At 46.7% G+C, this 21178-nt stretch overlaps 1 protein-coding gene across 2 annotated transcripts in view; it reads right to left on the bottom strand.

Moving 5' to 3' along the window:
* Positions 1-20587, bottom strand: part of LOC147676736 (uncharacterized) — a 355122-nt gene extending 334535 nt beyond the window's left edge. The window contains exon 1 of one of the 2 annotated variants that reach the window (XM_086945203.1): positions 20326-20587. The gene's annotated coding sequence lies outside the window, so the exon portion shown is untranslated. Of the gene's footprint in view, positions 1-20129 lie in introns of both variants that reach the window. The other variant, XM_086945202.1, reaches the window with a different exon arrangement.
* Positions 20588-21178: the final 591 nt, after the last annotated feature.

Raw genomic sequence — 21178 nt, 5'->3', positions numbered from 1 at the left:
GGTGAACAGTGTGTGATTGTGCAGTGTGAGCAGTGTGTGAGTGTGCAGGGTGAGCAGTGTGTGAGTGTGCAGGGTGAGCAGTGTGTGAGTGTGCAGGGTGAGCAGTGTGTGAGTGTGTAGGGGCAGTGTGTGAGTGTGTAGGGGCAGTGTGTGAGTGTGCAGGGTGAACAGTGTGCGAGTGTGCAGGGTAAACAGTGTGTGATTGTGCATGGTGAACAGTGTGTGTGTGCATGGTGAACATTGTGTGAGTGTGCAGGGTGAACATTGTGTGTGTGCAGGGTGAACATTGTGTGTGTGCAGGGTGAACATTGTGTGTGTGCAGGGTGAACATTGTGTGTGTGTGTTCAGGGTGAACAGTGTGTGAGTGTGCTGGGTGAGCAGTGTGTGGGTGTGTAGGGGCAGTGTGTGAGTGTGCAGGGTGAACAGTGTGTGTGTGTGTGTGTAGGGTGAGCAGTGTGTGAGTGTGTAGGGGCAGTGTGTGAGTGTGCAGGGTACGAACACTCAAACTAAGTCCACCACACACACACACACACAAGACCACAAACACACCACACACACACACCATCACATTCTCACCACCACACACACACCACCACCACGCACTCACCACCACACACACAACCACACACACAACCACACACACACAACCACACAACCACACACACAACCACACACACACACACACCACTCTCACCACCACATTCTCACCACCACACACACACCACCACCACACACTCACCACCACACACACCACCAGCCGTCAGTGCACGCTTTTACCGGGCACAAACACCACCAGCCGTCAGTGCATGCTTTCACCAAACACACACACACCACCAGCCTTCAGTGCATGCTTTCACCAAACACACACACACCACCAGCTGTCTGTGCACGCAATTACCAGGCACACACACCACCAGCCGTCAGTGCACGCTTCCACCAGGCACACACACCTCTAGCCGGCAGTGCACGCTTCCACCAAGCACACACACCACCAGCCATCAGTGCACAATTTCTACAGGCACACACACCACCAGCCATCAGTGCACACATCAATTGTTAACGCATCCACAATTAACTATTGTAGCCATCGCAGTATGGTGCACTTTACTTTTAAACATATTCATCTAAAGCGCAACATGCCACCATTGCTACAATTCCAATCCAACCCACATAATTCCACTACACACCACATGCATACACTCCATAACACATGGCTAAAAGACATTGCCATTTACAATGCCATTAGCTCTAACTCAAATAAATCCGAGACCTATTGCATTTCCAATGCTTGTTTTCTTATTGCATTTGAGAGAACTACGTGAGTGCTGGGTGTGCGCATTCCAAGCACGTCTCTTATGGCTGTTTTGTTCCATGTAAGATTCCAGGCCACATACAGGGTGCACACGACAACTGGCTTGCCTTTTAATTAACAAACATGATTGCTGGTTGGCGGGGCGGGATGGGGTCCTGAATATTTTGAAGTTCACGTTTTAAATCGGCCACTTTTAATGTCTCAATGCGGTTATATAATTTGATGTGCTAGGTGGAAACGCATCTGGCTTTTAAAGAAATACACTTTTTTTTTAGAATTTTGGCGAGCCTGTATAATATTTTATATGGCGTTTGAGGCACAGTTTACCTCCCAAGTCTTTTCAGGGCTCGCCTCGTGCATCGGCTCTGAGAGCCCGGCCCCCAGCGGCTCGACTGAGAGCCCGGCCACTCCCCGGCTCGGCTCTTCCTATTGTTTTCTGGGCTCACCCGCCTCTAGCCACACATAGCGCACCGAAGCCTGCTTTTTGATCAAGGTGAATCAAAATAATGCAATTGTGAACTTTCTGCAAACCTGCATTGATCACAAAGGAAGGGGATTTTCTGCCACAGAGAACGATTTATCCAAGGGCAAAACACCGTCGTGGGGTCATGGGGTTGGGTTTCTTATGGCCAGGCCTAAGGAGGGCAGTGAAGGGGCGTGGCTCAACCCGGAACAAGGGGCAGCGCTGAACGCACTTCAGAAGGCTACAAGGTATGCAGCAACAGCCGAACGGGAGCCGTGCTCCTCTGCAGGCATGACCAGCGCGCCTATAGATACATCCAGCGCACCCTATGGACCGCAGGAGGCGCACTGCACTTATTTATGGTCTTTCGAAAAGTAAAGGTTGCTTCTGCTCTACTGACGCCGGAGCTACAACGAGTCGTTCTCTTTGCTGCAGCCATTGTCATGCGGTCCCATTGGCCTGGAAACAACAGGACCTACTATTTAATAATCAAGATCACAAGTGTTATCTGCTAAGGGCACGTGCCTTCGTCACGGCGGTGCCAGCCTCTAGGATTTAAACTCATGACCTGCAGATTGCACAAAGACGGGAGCTGCAGGCACATTAACCCACCGAACTGTACTAGTGCCTTTAACGTTGCAACAAAAACACGCAGTTGAAATGTCTGCTCCAGTGTTTCTATTTTGTTGTTTTTTAACTAGGAAGGAACAGAATGATCTTTTCATTTCTTTCCCTCTAGAGCACAAAAGTACAAATAATGCTACTAATTATGCTCGTACGGTCACATCTGGACAATTTGTTGAGGAGGCTGCTCATCTTTCAAGAACCAACATGCACAACGTATGCAGGATTCACCAAAGTATCCTTGTCAACCCTCACCACCAATACACGGGGCAGCCCTTCAATCAAGAGACAATTCTGATCTTATCATATGGTACAACGGGGCATTATAAGAACTACAGGCACTGGAAAGATCCCACACTTCAGTTATGAGCTGACTGGCACACCTTCCATTAGGCAGGGATGTTGTATATCATCTGCTTTAGAGTAAGTTGTTAACACATTTACCGGTTTTTGATGTTTACAATTGAACTATGTCGAGACAATAGGTATAAGTAACGCATAATAATGCAAGCAAGGCCAGGAAGCATATCTACGCAGTCTAGCAATATATGTGTTTTATATGGTTTGGAGTAAGAGAGTACAAGCTCGGCCCCTCGGAGCCTCTCCCATACCAGTAACCCAGAGGTGTCCTTTTCAGTTAGATCATTACACCATTATAATAGAGGCACGTTTCATGTTTTGTTTTATAATGTCATTTTAAGAGGATCAGGTCAAAAAGAGGTGAAAATGACAACAGTTCAACTTACCAGTCCGCCGTGAGGGAAACAGCCAGCCACGCTCCCAGTTACACCCCAGGGACCCGGGACCTGCTTGCCTGCTAGCCCCGAGCATCGCGCAGCCGCCGCTGGGTGAAGAACTACACTACCCACCGTGCCTTGGCTGCAGGCAGGCGCGACAGTGAGCTCATCCACGCGCCCGGAGGCGCCTTATCAGGACGGAGCGCTTTGAGCTCCAGGGGGCCATAGTTCAACTTACCAGTCCGTCCTGAGGGAAACGGCCAGCCACGCTCCCAGTTACACCACAGGGACCCGGGACCTGCGTGCCTGCTAGCTCCGAGCATCGCGCAGCCGCCGCTGGGTGAAGAACTACACTACCCAGCGTGCCTTGGCTGCAGGCAGGCGCGACAGTGAGCTCATCCACGCGCCCGGAGGCGCCTTATCAGGAGGGAACCCCTCTCGCCCTGCGAAACGCGCGCGGGAGCAGCCGGGACAAGGGCGGGGCCATCTGCGGCCATCAGAGGCAGGGCAGGGCCAGCCCCCTGACATCCATCAATGGGTAAGCGCAAGAACATTGTTACTGCGGAGGAGGGGGGTAACATTCTGAGTCGATTATCTCATATTTCTCCTCGGCTGTGGGGGCGTTAACTAAGGAAATAGCGAGTGCCGAACATGAACTGGGTATCTCGTCCTCCCCATCAACTATGGTAGCACAACCCATTGACTATGGCAGAGGGTCTGTTATCCCCCTAGTACCTGAGGTGGTCGTCATAAACAATAAACCTGTGGCGGCCTTATTGGATTGCCCCCCATCTATCAATACCTCGTTACCGCTACCAACCCAGAGGGATCCGACCCCTGGCCAAGGCCCCAAAAGGGACTCTGCAAAGAGGAAGAAAGTGGTGGCCAGCACGACTCCGCACGCTGGGACTGATCTAAGTATGGGTGAACAGTTGGAGGCGCTTTTTTGTGCGAGGATCGAGCCCTTGATTGCAGATATTGCCAAAGACATAGTGGACACATTGAACACTTGCCTCTCCGGACTTTTAAAGAAATGTTCTTTAATAGATAAAATTGTTAAAGATCTTTCATCTGTGCCAATCTTACTTAAAGGAGACACTGTTTCCCCTGGTACTAACACTGCCGTTGATATGTCCAAAAGAACTCCAGACCCCGACTCGCTCCTCACCAGGGAGAACAACGTGTCGGACGGGGCACAACTTACCAATTTGCTCAATACTCCCCCTCGTATGGGGGGGTCCCTTACTGGGGAATATAGGGGCCAATACAAATGCTAATACTGCCCAAGCAAATCTGCTCTCAATAGGCAGACTAGGGGAAGTAAGCTGCAACTAAATCTACCCCCGGAGGCAGCCCCACTAGTAGCTATTTTCATTGGCGTGCCCGCTCTAACAGAGGGCACGGTGGAAACTGCTACCGACCTATTAAGAAAGGCTAGGTCATGGTGTGCAGAAGGTAGCAGTGGTGGGACCCATATATCAGACAGGGTCATATTCGCCAACAGGGTGGGTTGGATCGGGAAATGTCCAAAGTCAGTGCAGGGGGACTGTGTAGTAGTCAACTTTGATCGCCCAGATCAGGCTAATAAACTCTTCTGGGACGGTTCCGCCTTAGAGGCGGCAGTTTACATGAGACCAGTCCCCCTGGGGTTCTTCTTTCCACCTCACACCACACATCGTTGCACTGAATACCCGGGGTCACCTAGCAGAAGCCGTTTCTCAGCAGGAGCTGGGGCTAGACCAGTGAGACTCATAGAGCACCAAACCAGAGGAAATTTAGGAACACAGACTGCCCCAAAATTGTTGCAGACACATACTCACACGGAAGGAGGAGGGGTAGTAGTGAGTAATCGTTTCTCGCCCCTCTCCAACATCGAAGAAATTGATTGACAATCACCCCCACCTCAGTCAGCTACCTGTTGGGAATTAGCTGATGTTAGCCGACTTTCCTCTTTCTGTGCTTCTTTGTGCATGGTATCCTCGGTGTCCTCTTTCTGTTTCCTCCTTTCCGGTAGCCTCCGCCCCTTTTTCTCCTCCTTCCTTATCTAGGAGCCAGTGCCAGTACTCGGGGCTTGGTTTCTAGCCTGGTTGTTTTTTTATGATCCAGGTTGTGTTTTGGGGAGTTAGCGTTTCTCCCTCTGGGTGTGTTCCACCGCATTCGGATTACAGTAAACGCTGGGAAGCTTTGCCGAGCAGAACGAGGCTTTGTTCTGCTTCCTGGAGTCGGGACGCGTCGGACGCCTTCCAGTCAGCTGTTCTCCTTTGGAGTTGGACGTTGTGCTTCTGACCGCAAGTGCACTGGAAGAGATTGGGATATTTCTTTTTTTATTTGGACAGTGGACATCTTTTTGCTTAGACCGTGTGGGGATTGAGATATTGTGATATACACGGCGGTGCCGATTTCCGGGTTTTGTGTAACCCGTTTCACTTCGTTATGTGAAACTTTGGACGATTTCACGAAGCAGTTTGCTTCTGGCGTTTTGCGAGGAACGCGCTTTAGTTTGTGGCCACAAGTAGGTTAAACGCTATGCAATTACAGCGGTTTTGCTGTTAATAGCTTTCCAAGGGGGTTTTTATGTCAGAATTATGACTTTTCCCCCCCTATAAACGAAACGCTGGACAAAAGGGAGCTTGTCTACTTGAACCTTTTGGACTTTCCTCCACAAGTCTCCTTCCTGAGGATTCTTCTGTGTTACACAAGTAAGGAGGGGAATGGGGGTGAGTTGGGCAGTAATAAGTGTGTACTGAGGAGAACTCAGGTGAGAGGACACTGGGAACTGTGTTGACATTCTGTTTTTTTCTTTGTTTCTTCTCTTGTTTTGCTGCAGGTTAGAAGACCTATACATATCCGCAGGAACAGGGTCTTCCTAGCTGAAACATAGAAAGAGTCTTGGCGATTCTCTTTCTTTTTGTTTTTTCCTACCTTCTCCCTTTGTTCGGTCCGCTGTCACGCTGTGATATAATGGGCGTGTTGCGTTCCGAATAGGGGCAGAGGATTGGGGCCATCCTCGCTTCCGTGGTGTGGGTCGAGTTGGGTGAAATCCAACACTACCCTAGAGATTCATAATCCAGGTGAAGTAACAGTTTGTAAATTGATAACATGGAATGTAGCCGGGATTAGAACAAAGAGGGTTGATCCATCATGGATTGATTTTGTAAGTAGCTATGACATTATAGCATGTCAAGAAACGTGGGATTTATCACCCAACTCCTGGCTAGATGGCCTGGCTAGACGGCCATTATCCTCCTGGACCTCAGTGACGCCATCGACACGGTTAACCACTGTGTCCTCCTATCTCGCCTTGGAAGGATCGGGATCACGGGCAAGGCCCTTATGTGGCTCGAGTCTTTTCTTAGAGATAGATTTTTTAAGGTTTTTACGGAGAACAGCTGTTCCCTTCCAGTACCATTACAGTGTGGGGTGCCACAGGGCTCCTCCCTCAGCCCCACACTGTTCAATGTGTACATGGCGCCTCTGGCAGAAGTAGTGGCTCCCTTTGGAATCCAATTAGTAAGCTACGCTGATTACACCCAGCTAGTTGTCTCCTTAAATCAGGTAGAGCCCCTTCCGACCAATCTTTGCAACTGCCGGAGCAGTTGCAAAATGGATGGACTCATCCCACCTTAAGTTGAATGGGGGAAAAACTGAGCTGATGCTATTGGGGAAACGAGCCACATTTAACAACTTGACACTTTGGCCTTCCTGCATGGGGCCTGGGCCCACTCCAAAGACCGAGATTAAGAGCCTTGGATTTTGGCTGGATGCGGAGCTGTCATTCAAAACCCAGGCAAGGAAGACAGTAGCTACTTTCTTTGGATTGTTGAAGACAATCCGCAAAATCCTTCCTCAGCTACCCGAAAAAGCCAAGAAAACCATAGTTCAGTCCCTTATTCTATCTAGGCTGGACTATGGAAACGCGCTTTATCTAGGAGCCCCTGTTTCGGTTATTCGGCAACTCCAGGTCGCCCAGAACTCTGCAGCGAGGCTACTTACGGGTGCTAGCTATCGCGCATCAGCTAGACCCGCGTTGAGCACGTTGCATTGGCTTCCGATAAGGGAGCGGGTTCATTTCAAGACCCTCTGTACGGTCCACAAAGCACTCTATGTCCTGGATGACATGATTAGGCCTTATAAACCATCTAGGAACCTTCGCTCCAATCAGCAAAATCTTTTAGCAATTCCCAGGATTAATAGGGCCCGCACAGGGGGCCGTCTTTTCTCGTATAATGCGGCTAAGTTATGGAATGCTCTTCCTCCATCCCTCCGACAAGAGCCTAACTTACTTGCATTTCGAAAGAAGCTAAAAACTGTCCTGTTTCCCAGGATCTAGAGTCCGGGCCTCCGCATCTTCTGCAATCCATTTCCCTTTGGTCAGTCCTAAGCGCTGGGATGCTCCCGAGTAGCCATGCGCTATAGAAGAGCCTTTACAATACAATACAATACTCATCCTACTCTACCCCAGCAACTCCTAGCCCCGCTGGTAGGGCAAAGGGTGGTCTTGCTTTTTTGTTTTCCCTTAATCTCAAAGGCACTTTCAAGAAGGCCCTGAGCATTTCACCGAATATCCTTATTGTTGAATGGACCGCCCCATCCAGTAGCAAAACTCTTTTTATAATTTTTTATAATTCTTGGGATAGGGATAGGAGAAATGACCATATAGCTGATCTGCAACAATGTATTACCATGTACAGTTAAATGAATTACACTAATTTTGAGATAATCTTATTAGGAGATTTTAACGTACACCCTTGCAACGAATCATGTTTTCTAGGCGATCAGGAGGGCCAAATGGGCATAGCGACACCCCACTTTGAGCATACAAAGCCAGGGGAGGCTCTTGAGGAATTTCTTGCTAGTTGGAACCTATATTAACCCTGCATTAGTGAGGGAGGGACCAGAACCATTACATACAAAGGCACTGGTCCTGGCTCCACTCTAGATTATATCTTCACAACCTCAGGCTTACTACATAGAGTGTAGTCCTATAAAGCCCTAGACTCAATTCACAGCGACCCTAACCCGGTCCAGTTAATTATGCAATGGGGAGTCCATCGGGAGGATAAGCCCTGTCCCTCGGCCATTGGTCACACCCTACGCTTCGTGGACCAAGGGAGAAGGATAAACTGGGCTAAAGTGGTTCCTGAAGATTTTATGGACAAGTTATTGCCCACAATCGAAGGACACATGGCTATGTGCCAGGATCAACAGGATACCCCATTGAGGTGATGAAGGCTTTTGAATCAATATGCTCCCATGTCGCTGGAGCCTTAACGGCTAAACCTCTACAGGGTGGGATTAAACAGCATCGTTGGTTTGATGCCAAGTGTTCCAAAGCCCACAAGGCACTAATGACAGCCTTAAAATCAATCCCGAGAGATAGGGCAGTGGTGGCCATTTTAAGAAAGGAGTATAAGGCCACTGTAGTTGGGAGGAAAAATTATATTAAAAAGAAGGCCTGGGAAGATCTACTTGCCTGTGAGGTCCTGCATGATAGCTCACAGTTTTGGGCCATAGTTAACCATCCATTTTTCTCAGAGGGGGATAACACAGTTACTGAATGTATCATCCCAGACGATAAGTGGGTGAGGCATTTCGGGGAGGTATATGGGAATAGTGAAACTGCAGCCCCGGACACTCCGTGGGAGAAGGATGAGTGTGCTCCCTTGTAATTTTCACCCGAGGACGTGGAGAAAGCAATTGTGGACACCTCTAAAAAGAAGGCCCCAGGGCCGGATGGCGCCCCTGCTGACTTTTACAGATACTCCCCAAAACTCTGGGCGGGGGTTCTAACAAATGTTTTTATAGCCGCAAACGGTAAAGTTTTCCCCAGCACTTGGTCCACCTCTATCATCGAGCCAATTTTAAAAAAAGGCCAGCAGGACGACCCAGGGTGTTACAGGCCAATTTCCCTTTTAGACTCTGCGATTAAGATCTTAGGCAGAGTCCTATTATACAAACTTAGAGATAATATCGAAAGGTGTGGGGGGCCTAACAAATACTCAATACGGCTTCAGAGAAAAAAGGGGCACGGTGGACCAGTGTTCAAATCTGCACTTGATACTATCAAAGTATACAGTTGCCAAGGAGGGGTCCTTGTTTCTAGCTTTTATGGACCTCTCCTCGGCTTTTGACCTTGTGAACAGGTCAAAACTGTGGGAAGTTCTAGTGCAGATGGGGATGGACAAACCACTCATTTACTTTTTGGCTTCTTTACACCAGGAACTATTCGCCCAAGTGAGGGTCACGAAGGAAGGGAGATGCACAAGTCATTTCAAATCGCTAAGAGGAGTGCGTCAGGGATGCATCCTGGCCCCCCTCCTTTTTACCATATACATAAACGGCCTGGATAAACATCTAGAGGCAGTGGAGGGGGATGTTCCGCGTATAGGGGAAACAAAGATTCCGGCTCTCCTATACGTGGACGATGCTGTCCTAATAGCACGCACAGGGGTGGGCCTCCAGCGTTTGCTTGATTCTTTTGGTACCTTTATGGATCAGCTGGACCTAAAGATCAATGCGAACAAGTCTCATACCATGGTGGTGGGCCGACACAGAAATAAGAGGAAAACTATATACTTTTTCTGTAAGGGGGAAGCTGTGTCGAGGGTGGAAGTTTTTCCCTACCTGGGAGTACTCTTTGATGAGAAGGGCACGTGGGGCCCACAAATAAAGGCTAAAAGTTTATCTATGGTGAGAGCAACCTCAGCCTTACTGAGTTTTTCAAACAGGTTGGGTGCTAGGCCCAAGGATGCCCTATTAAAAATTTACGATTCTAAATGTATTTCCATAGTCATGAATGGTTCCCCACTATGGGGTTACGTGTCACAAGAACTGATACAAAAAGCGGAAAATAAATTTTTAAGACGCTTGTTATCCACCCCTCAGTCCACTCCAACATTTTCAATTCATGGGGAGGTGGGACTTGACTATGTCACTGATAGAATCAGAATGGCCCCCCTATTATTCTGGCTAAAGACATGGCTTAATGACGAGTTAACACTTAATCACTCCATCTTGACAGATGTTATGTCATTAGATCATGCAATGAAAATTCCATGGCTAGAATATGTAAGACATACTTTTGCACAGCTAGCACGCCCGGATTTATACAATGCCCCATCCAACATTAGGCGGGAGGACGTGACCTGGACTAAAAAGAACTTTTTGGCTGTGGCAAGAGTAGCTCGGGAAGAGCAGGAACTGACGAAACCAACGGTCAGACAACATTATTTGTTACTTAGCTCGCCTTCCCTTGAGCCTTACCATAGAATCGTAACTAAGCCCTTTTATAGGCTTTTTTTAACTACATTTGGATTTAATTTAATACACTACTCTCTAGGCACTTATCATTCATGGTGCAAACCGGAGAGTGGTCCCCCATGTAGCTGTGATGAATTCTCCTTATAGGATTCCATGCATTTTATTATGTTTTGCAGCCTGTACATGGCACCCAGGAAGACATATCTGGCACCTTTACTAAGAGAGGCAGGTTTTATCCAGGTTAGGCCTGCCTTCGTTTATTTACAGTCTTTATGCAGCATTCGTGTTATCTTTTGTGTGGCCAGTTTCTTAGTGGCGGCTCATAGAATTAAATAAAAAAATGCCCACTAAGGGATCCTGTACAGCTAAGAGTGCAATTACACTGAAATATCCACAATACGTCTAGATTTGCACTTGTCCCTAATATGTCCCATTAATGATTTTGAAATGATTGTGTATATGTATGAAATAAGTGTTTAATTGTATATAAATGTTTTATTGCTTTTATGATTTTAACGAATCGAATAAAGTGCATTTGACTGACTGACTGACAAGTGTACTATATAATGATTGGAATAATACGATGAGAGAAATGAGACACTTCATTCAATGTTCATATTATCTTTTAGGAATGTATTTATTACAAGAATGACAATTTGAGATCCACTTGTATTTCCTCTGTCCGTGTTTCTCCTGTGACCGCCGGGAGGGTGTTCCATATTGGCTGGAGGCGGTCATCGCTATACTGCTGCTCCTCCATTACTCCAAGAGGTAAGTCTCCAGGGCCTGCCTCTGACCAGTGCATGCCATGGACTGCCCTCAGGTGGTCCTGGCTGGATTCCTTAGAGAGGAGTTCTATCGAGCACACTCACTTCTAATCTTGCACTGTACTATTTTAAGGTCTCGCTGAAGCAATGCGTAAGCATTGTGGCGAGATTCTAGTAAGCAGTACAAAAAGTTTACCAAAACTGCGGATTAGACACAGTTCATGTGATCTATGCGCGTGCACGCCAGCCACGTCACACACCACCATTTGTCTGTGCCTCGCATCAGACTTCAAAGGCTGCCGTTCCCCCGCCCCCTCATCAGACTTCAAAGGAATGCGCTCCCCCCCGCCACAGCAATGCTGAGAGCTTGTTTCTGGACGAAAGTGAAAGCCTACCGTGCTTGTTTACAGTGGCCTTGCTCCTCAAATGCTGTTGCTGTGTTGCAATCTCTCTAAGGACACGCAACTTGAAAACACTCGACTTGCTAGCTGCAATGCTACATCCGCTATGCTTTGCCTCTAGATACGTTGATCCCTCGCTGACTGTGCTGACTCTGCCCCTCCTGATTCTGAAACTGACCAACGCAGTCACCACCAGTCTCTTCTCTCTGTCTTATGATGTCTGCCCTGCCACCATTTACTTCGGACCCTCACCCTCACACCTCCTCACCCTCCCACACACTCACTCACCCTCACTCACTCACTCACCCTCACTCACACACACACACTCACTCACCCTCACACCCTCACCCTCACTCACCCTCACACCCACTCACCCCCTCACACCCACTCACCCCCTCACACCCCTCACACCTCCTCACACCCCCTCACACCTCCTCACCCTCACACACTCTCACACCCTCACCCTCACCCCCTCACCCTCACAATGCACTCACCCTCACAACCCACTCACCCCCCCTCACCTCACACCACCTCACCCTCACAACACCTCACCCTCACACCACCTCACCCTCACACCACCTCACCCCCACACCACCTCAACCCCACACCACCTCACCCCCACACCACCTCACCCTCACACCACCCCTCACCCTCACACACCCCCTTACCCTCACTCACCCTCTCACCCACCCTCACACACCCTCACTCTCACACCCTCACCCCCCTCACCCTCACACCCCCCTCACCCTCACTTTTTTATTTTTTATTTAATGCGATTTTATATAGCGCAAACGTTACCCGAAGGTGTCAGAGCGCTTTACATAAGAACCAGTTGCAAAACATAAGGACTAAGGATTACAAGCGTTACATAAAAGATACAAACAGAAAAAATTGCAAATGTACAAGATGTAAAGTCACACAAAAAAGAGATATAAACCGAAAGAAAAATTGCAAATGTACAAATAGCAAAGTCACTCAAGGAAGAGATACGAATGGATAAACACTAAGAGTCATATAGAAATAGTAGAGAGTACAAAAGTCTACTGCATATGCTAGTGATTAGAGTTCTCTCTATATACATAGGGAAGGGATACGAATGGATATACTCTAAGAGTCATATAGAAATAGTAGAGAGTACAAAAGTCTACTGCATATGCTAGTGATTAGAGTTCTCTCTTTATACATAGGGAAGGGATACGAATGGATATATTCTAAGGGTCACATAGGAATGGTAGAGAGTACAAAGGTCTACTGCATATACTAGTGATTACAGTGATCTCTATATACAGAAAAGCAGAGTTCCATTAAGTGGGGTCGGATGGTGGGAGTGATACTGGGGTATGGAAAAAAGGCAAATCAGAAACATTTGAGGATCGTCAAGGGGGAAACGAGGGAGAATGGGGAAAGGCTGAGGGAACGGACAAGATGGTGGGCCAGGGCCAGGGTCAGGAGAAAGAAGCGGCTGAGAGCAGCAGCAAAATGGTGGCGATAGAGGAGCAGAACAGAGGGGGGCAGCCACAGGAGCAGGGAGGGAAAGAGATTGGGGGACAACCGAAGTCAAAACGAGTCAATTAGATGGGCAAAAGCTCAGGGGCCACTGGGCAGCAGAGTTGCAGAGTATGTTCAAAGGCATAGTCTCTGGGTCGCAAGGGCAGCAGTGCCCCTCGGGCTGCATGCAGCACGCCAAATGTCTGTGGAAGTCCGCGTGGGTGCCAGAGACGCAGTCCAGGAAGGAGAGCACCCCCAGGTTAAGACAGCAAAGGAAAGCCCGGGGGCGTCACGCTGTAGTGTCGAGATTCTCCCCAAAACTGCACCCCTGTACCTGGCAATACGGAAAGGCAACAGCAGCGGAGTGGCTGTAAGATGAAGCGTCCTCATATCGCCTCTTGGTTATTTGGCATCCCTATGCTCAGGGCGAGACAGCTGGAAGTGAAAGTAGTAAAAGGGAGAACACTGCAATGCAGGGCCCACCAGTTGATGCAAAGGTTCAGCAGTGCGCAGATCGATCTGGCAGAGACAGTGGTACCAGTGGTCTGTAGTTGCAGCCATCTTGGAACCAGGCAGGCCGCGAGTTAGCGCCATATGGTGAGTTCCACAGAGGAAAACAGAGGTACGTGTTGTTACTCGCGCTGGTGCCCCCGGATCCAACCATACACCGCCAGATTCCAGGAGTTCGCCAGGCAAACAGCTGGAGTCAGCGGCTAATGGTCGCAAGGGCGCCGCCATCTTTGGGTCAGTCGACGGACCGCATGGTGTCCCTGCCAGGTAAGCCTCTCGCCGAAGAGCAGGGAGCTCTTCTCTACACCCGCGCTGGAAACCGGCTCACCTTGGGTGCGAGAGTCGGCGAGGAGAAACCCAGGTCCCGGGAGGGCCGTCTTCACCAGATCCAATGTTCGGGGACAATCGGCAGCCGCCATTTTAGCCAGCGGCCCCGAGAGCCTCACGGGGCCGGGACTGGAGTGTAGATTAGGCAGGCTGATCTTTCTTTAATTATTAGTATTTTGAACACTTCAGGGCCCACGGACAGCCTGTGGAGCTGGCAGGCCGATGCTGTACAATATTTGGTATTCCATGGGATTTCTGTTTTATTTTCCTGCTCTTCGTATTGGCCGCCTCCGGGCAGGCCCGGACTGGCCATAGCGGGCACTGGGCAAACCCTGGTCCGCCGCACGGGTGGGGGCCGGTTTTATACCCTTTCATCCCTCACCCTCACACCCCCTCACCCTCACACCCCCTCACCCTCACTCACACTCACCCTCACACACCGTCACTCACCCTCACACATCCTCACACCCTCACCCTCCTCACTCACACCCTCACCCTCACACACCTCCTCACCCTCACACACCTCCTCACCCAACCCTCACCCTCACACCCCCTCACACCCCCTCAACCTCGTACACCCTCACACACCCCCTCAACCTCACACACCCTCACCCTCACTCACCTTCTCACACATCCTCACACCCCCTCACCCTCACACACCCCTCACCCTCACACACCCCTCACCCCTCACACCCCTTCACCCTCACACACCCCTTCACCCTCACACACCCTCGCTCACCCTCACACCCCCTCACCCCTCAACCCCTCTCACCCTCACACACCCTCACCCTCCCTCACACACTCACACCCCCTCACTCACCCTCACCCTCACACACCCCCTCACCCACCAACACCCTCATTCACCCACACACCCTCACTAGCATAGCATAACAAAACATAGCATAGCAAAACAAAACATAGCATAACATAACACAACAAAACATAACACAACAAAACATAGCAGAACAAAACATAGCGTAACAAAACATAGCATAACAAAACTTAGCAAAACACAACAAAACATAGCATAACACAACAAAACATAGCATAACACAACAAAACATAGAATACATAACAAAACATAGCATTGCAAAGCATAGCAAAACATACCATAGCATAGCAAAACACAACAAAACATAGCATAACATAACACAACTAAGCATAGCATAACATAACACAACTAAGCATAGCATAACATAACACAACAAAACATAGTAGAACAAAACATAGCGTAACAAAACACAACAAAACATAGCATAACAAAACACAACATAGCATAGCAAAACAAAGCATAGCATAATAAAACACAACAAAACAGCATAGCATAACAAAGCATAGCAAAACACAACAAAGCATAGCATAGCATAACAAAACAAAACATACCATAGCATAACAAAACATAGCATAACACAACATAGCATAACAAAACATAGCATAACAACATAAAACAAAGCATAGCATAACAAAACATAGCAAAACATAGCATAACAAAACATAGCATAACATAAAACAAAACATAGCATAACAAAACACAACAAAACATAGCATACATAACAAAACATAGCATTGCAAAGCATAGCAAAACACAACAAAGCATAGCATACCAAAACACAATAGCATAACAAAACACAGCATAGCATAACAAAACAAAGCTTAGCATAACCTAAAGCATAGCACAACAAAGCATAGCACAACAAAGCATAGCACAACAAAGCATAGCACAACAAAGCATAGCACAACAAAGCATAGCACAACAAAGCATAGCACAACAAAGCATAGCACAACAAAGCATAGCACCACAAAGCATAGCACCACAAAGCATAGCACCACAAAGCATAGCATACCAAAGCATAGCAAACCAAAGCATAGCAAGGCATAGCATAACAAAGCATAGCATAACAAAAGCATAGCATAACAAAGCACAGCATAACAAAGCACAGCATAACAAAGCACAACATAACAAAGCACAACATAACAAAACATAGCATAGCATAACAAAACATAGCATAACAAAACATAGCATAGCAAAACACAACAGAGCATAGCATAACAATACACAACAAAACATAGCATAGCATAACAAAACAAAGCATAGGATAGTAAAACAAAACAGCATAACAAAACATAGCATAACAAAACATAGCAAAACACAACAAAACATAGCATAGCTTAACAAAACAAAAAAACAGCATAGCAAAAGAAAACATAATAGCATAGCAAAACATAGCATATCAAACACAACAAAGCATAGCATAGCATAACAAAACATAGCATAGCAAAACAAAGCATAGCATAAAAAACAAAACATAGCATAATAAAACACAACAAAACATAGCACAGCATAACAAAGCATAGGATAGCAAAACATAGCATAGCAAAACAACACATAGGATAGCAAAACATAGCATAGCATAGCATACAGCATCACTCCGCACCACCACAGCATCACTCAGGGGCACCACAACAACATTATGCGCTACCACAGCATCACTGAACGCCACAGCATCACTCGTTCGCCATCACAACATCACTCAGCGCCACCACAGCATCAATCTGTGCAACCATTCAACAACACCTGGCTCAAATATGTTCTCTCAATGTTTCAAGCTTTATTACAAATGTAACAAAAATATGTTAATATTTCACTTCTGTTCTTGGATTATCGTCACAATAAAATACACTGAACATAATCTTCACAAAAGCTATTTAAAAACTTTAAGCTATTGCCATTATAAATTACAATAACTTTTATTTAAGTATTAATTATTGAAAAAAATTAAAAGCCATTGTTATTTGTATATCAATACATGTAAGTCATGTATATACAACACATATTGCATTACAAATGCTATAGGTGTCACATTTGCGAAAGTTATAATTATTGGCATTGTAAATGACAAAGCTATTAATTTCGCTATTTTCAAAAACAAAAACAAAAAAAAAAAATGTCATTTACAATACCAATGGCTCAAACTTTCTTAATGCGAGACCTATTGCATTGCAAATGCTTGTTACCTCTGTAGCTTCTATGGTCCAAATGAGCCCATTCTAGAAACAGTAAGCAAATGAATAGGATTACTTTTCCCACCATAAAATGTAAGCACTTCGTTTATGGGAATTTCTTCTTCTGGATCCATTGCTAAGCTAAGTTTCTGGAATTCTTATTGGGCTGATTCCACCTGGCAAACTCTGACCAGAACTTCTAAGTTACCATAAACTAGCAAAAATGGTCGCAATGTCTCTTTCCAAGTATTTTCGAAGGCTCTTTCCAGAGGGTGTCTCTGAAATTCCCAATCACCGAATTAATGCTAAATCTGTCCTGGGATAAGAGTCCCCTGGCCCCCACTCCCCCACAGTGAGGAATGTTTAACCCTCTCCGGCATCCCCTTCATCTTGGAAACTCGATAATACTAATTCCCCATACATTTGCTTGGCTGCGGTCAGACAACAGTAATGTTATTAATTGCGTTCTGCAGTACACTTATTTGGCTGTAGTTGAAAGAGAATTGGGGCTCCTATCTTGACCGTTAGATTTTTTAAGAGGAATCCTTTTGCTAACCTTCTCTTGAAAAAGTTTGTGACATATTTTCTGTAGTGGGTATCTGTGAACCGGATCCAAATATTCTGAACCTCGTGATTGAAAGTAAGTTGCAATCTAGTGTGATGCTTTCTTGTTTTGTGCATGTACGTCAATTCACCAAAATGCCAAAGGTAGCGGTGGTGACATTGCATGCCATTTGACCTTTACTTTGACTTACACTCACATGCTTACACAAACCAACACATTCACATACTCTGGCGCACATAAACACACTCACCCGCAAGCATACATACAATATACATTTAGACACATTTTTATTTGCATTAGCTCCAAGATATGGGTCATATTACAGCTAAACTATTCCATTTTTTATTACACTAATAGTCAATAATATTATTCACTATTTGTATAATAAAAAAATTGACGGAAACCAGGAGCTCCAACCAGCATCCATTAGGAAGAGATACCCCTGTGTTGCAGGCACATATTTTGGCACCTTTGAGGCCAGGGTTCGCAGCTGCGACCGCTGGCGACCCCTAAGTGAAGCCCATGGATTTATGGCTTGATTACTTTGATGTGGTAGTGTTCTATTGTGGCCACTGATTCAATTGCTAATGCAATTTTTGGATTTGATGCTCCTTTAAGTGAGCAGGTATTGTTGGCCAGCTGGGAAAACACTAGGAGTGGGAAGAATAGCTCCCCAATGGGGAAAACACAGCTCAGGTCTCCTATGGTGTATCTGCAAACTCAAAACCCTACATCATATCAAGACTCTACATTCCTCTGTGCTTTATCTGAGCTTGAGGCTTAAGAAACCGCACATAAGTAGCATACCTTGTCACAAAACCATACAAATGTAGTTGACCTGTTTTCCATTTGTAGTCACAGTTAAGTCCAACATTCTGAGCCTCTGCATGCAATGGATAAATACATTTTCGCTTGTCCTAGAGTTTCCTTAGATAAGTTAAAATTAAATGCTTGCAAAGAAGTCTGCCTGGTGTCAAATGTGTGATTGAATTGTCTTAATAGATGACTTCTCATTTTGATCATGTATGAATGTACTATTGGAAATCAAACAAGCATTTGAATTTGCTGGTACTCTTCTTGCTGATTTGTGTCTCCTCAGGAGACTTTTTGCTTGTTTCCACGACACACAAGCCAGCTTATGATCATGTTCGCTGCCTCGTGCGGTTTGTTATGATTTTGCTATTTTCTCACTAGTCTAGTTCATCGGGCACGTGTACCTGGCATCTGTCCCTTGTGAGAATCTTTTGCACTCCCACCATACAGAAATTGACAGAAACAAATAATTGAATGATCATTTTCAATATCTTGTAGTAAGGAACTGACCGTAAATACTCTCCTTAGTGCTTCCTGGCCATGGGTTCAGGAAGGCTTAAAAATAATGTATAGTTCAATTGCATGCAGCAATAGAATAGAATACTGCTTAAATGGTCTGACTTCCAACAAAGTATCTACATGAAGTTAAATGCACTATCCATGCTGCAACAGGATGGGTCTGCCTAAAAGTCAAATTCTACTGTGAATATTGAGAGAGCCGAATGGGTCGGTTTTAGAGAAAGGTTGACCCACCCACATGGCGTGCCAGCGCACTGAGTTTGTAAATATTTATCCATGCATGTTTATATGGAACTTTACCCAGTACAATATTATATCAACTGATTTTTTTTCATATATGTATGATGCTAAAATCTCTATGTATGTATACATTTTATGTGTGGTTATTTATATTTCCCACCCACTGCATAGAAAAAAAAAATCTTCCCAAATCTCATCAAATCGCCACTAGGAGACATCATATTCCTCTTCCGAAATATCCCCTAACGCAACTTTTTGACCTCCCAAACCTCTTTATAGCTAGGAACTACCATTCTCTCCAGACTGTTCCCTCCTCTCTCCATCCTTTATCCTATCCATCTAACTAACATGCTCTCTGACTCATACCAAGCCTCTTTAACTATAATGAACTCCCCAATAATCCTTTCAAATCCCTTTCATCCTCTGTCCTGTTCATCCAACTAACAGGCTCACATGACTACCACTTCCACCACTCTCAGGAACAATTTATATTTCCCCCTACTAATCCACCACTAATCTACCTTTGGGTTCCAGAGTGGCATGTTACTTGCCGAAAGCGCTTCAGAGCCTCGCCAGGGGTGGAAAGCACTATATAAATACAATTGCAAATTGCTAACATCTCCCTGGGTGTCAGGTCCCCTCACTTCTTCCGCATCTTTACATCACTGATACTATGTCTTGGATGTGACTGAACCTTGCCTGGCCCAAAAGGCACCAGGTGCCCTGTCAAGTAAGGCACGCGGCCCACGCCAACCCTCTTAAAGTGTCAAGTGCAAAGATGAGTGGATTTGAAAGACGTGCGCGTGCGTTAATGGTTTCCTACCAGCCCCACATCGAAACGAGATGGGTAAAAGGTCGGTGCTTGGTCAATATGTTGAAGTTGACACGTGATCACTTGGCAACCGAGCAGCACTGCAGAACAAGACGAGTTGTGCTCTCTGCACTGGGGCTCTGGGGGCACTCACTGCGTGCCTAGTCCCAGCTGCCACTGCACATCTGCCTGCCCCGGCCCAGTATTGTCAATGTTGACTCTGAGCGCTTATGGACGCTACATCACATCTAGGCGCTGACTGGGCAGATGATGACGCTAGGAAACTTACCCAGGCACTGAAGGGTTGCTGTGAAACTTACACCCAGCACTGTTGCACAGCTGGACTTGTCCTGTCAGAAAAAGGGCACCACGGGGCATCTATGGGGTGGGGGGCGTCTCCCGTCCCGACTGGCACCGTTTCCTGCGTCAGCGCGCAAGGGTGAGTCCACTGCGTGCACAGATCGAAGGGATGCTCCGAAACTTACCCCGGGCTGCATCAGTGTTCAGCCCCGTCCTCGTCGCGGGGACAGCCTGCAAGGCCCGGCGCGTGCATTCGTCGATGCCCCGGGCGCCTGCAGAGCTTCGCGGCCCGGGCTCCTGAAAGGCCTGCGGGCTTCAGAGGATGCAGCGCTGACGCATATCCTTCGCAGGAAGGATGCAGGCGACGGCTGCGGCTCCTGATGCTGCTCGCTGCCTCTGCAGAGCGCCCCCCGCCCGGTCCTCACGGCCCATTGACGTCAGAGGGGCTGGGCCGCCTCTACTCCTCCCTATCCTGCTATGCTTCTTAAAGGGCCCTCTGGCATTCATTGGCACTTGCATGGAATGGTGGGAGGCGCTTACGAAAAGAATACATGCGTTCTTGTTGTTCTTGTTATGTTTTTCTATTTCACTCTTTTTCTCTTTCTTGCTTTGCATCTTCTTTTTTCCAGATGGGGCTATCTTTCTTTCTTTCTCCATTTCCTAATTTTAGCCTACCTCCCCTCTGACTCATCTGCTTATTCAATTTACAATGCAAACGTTTCTTTATATGTCGTTTACATATTGCTTGTATTGTTGTATTCCCATTGCTATAAAACATGAAGTATTCAAGCCCCTACATTTATTTTTTCTCAAATTCTGATATTCCATTTTATTTGTATTTCGTAGTTGAATATGGAGTCTTTTAATACTATTCTGTCTACTAGCATACCTGATGTCACTTTACCTTTGCTTTCATTAAATACTGCTGTCTCAGACTGGCTAACCAATGCCATTGACATCTGTCTGCCCCCTGTACCCAAACGCAGCTTTAGTCATCACCCCCCCTGCCCCATGGTTTACAAACGATCTTAAAGTTAT

Source organism: Lissotriton vulgaris, chromosome 12 (genome assembly GCF_964263255.1).
Source record: "Lissotriton vulgaris chromosome 12, aLisVul1.2, whole genome shotgun sequence".
Taxonomy (NCBI): Eukaryota; Metazoa; Chordata; class Amphibia; order Caudata; family Salamandridae; genus Lissotriton; species Lissotriton vulgaris.
The sequence above is the reverse complement of the archived record's forward strand: the minus strand, read 5'-3'. Positions and strand labels throughout refer to the sequence as shown.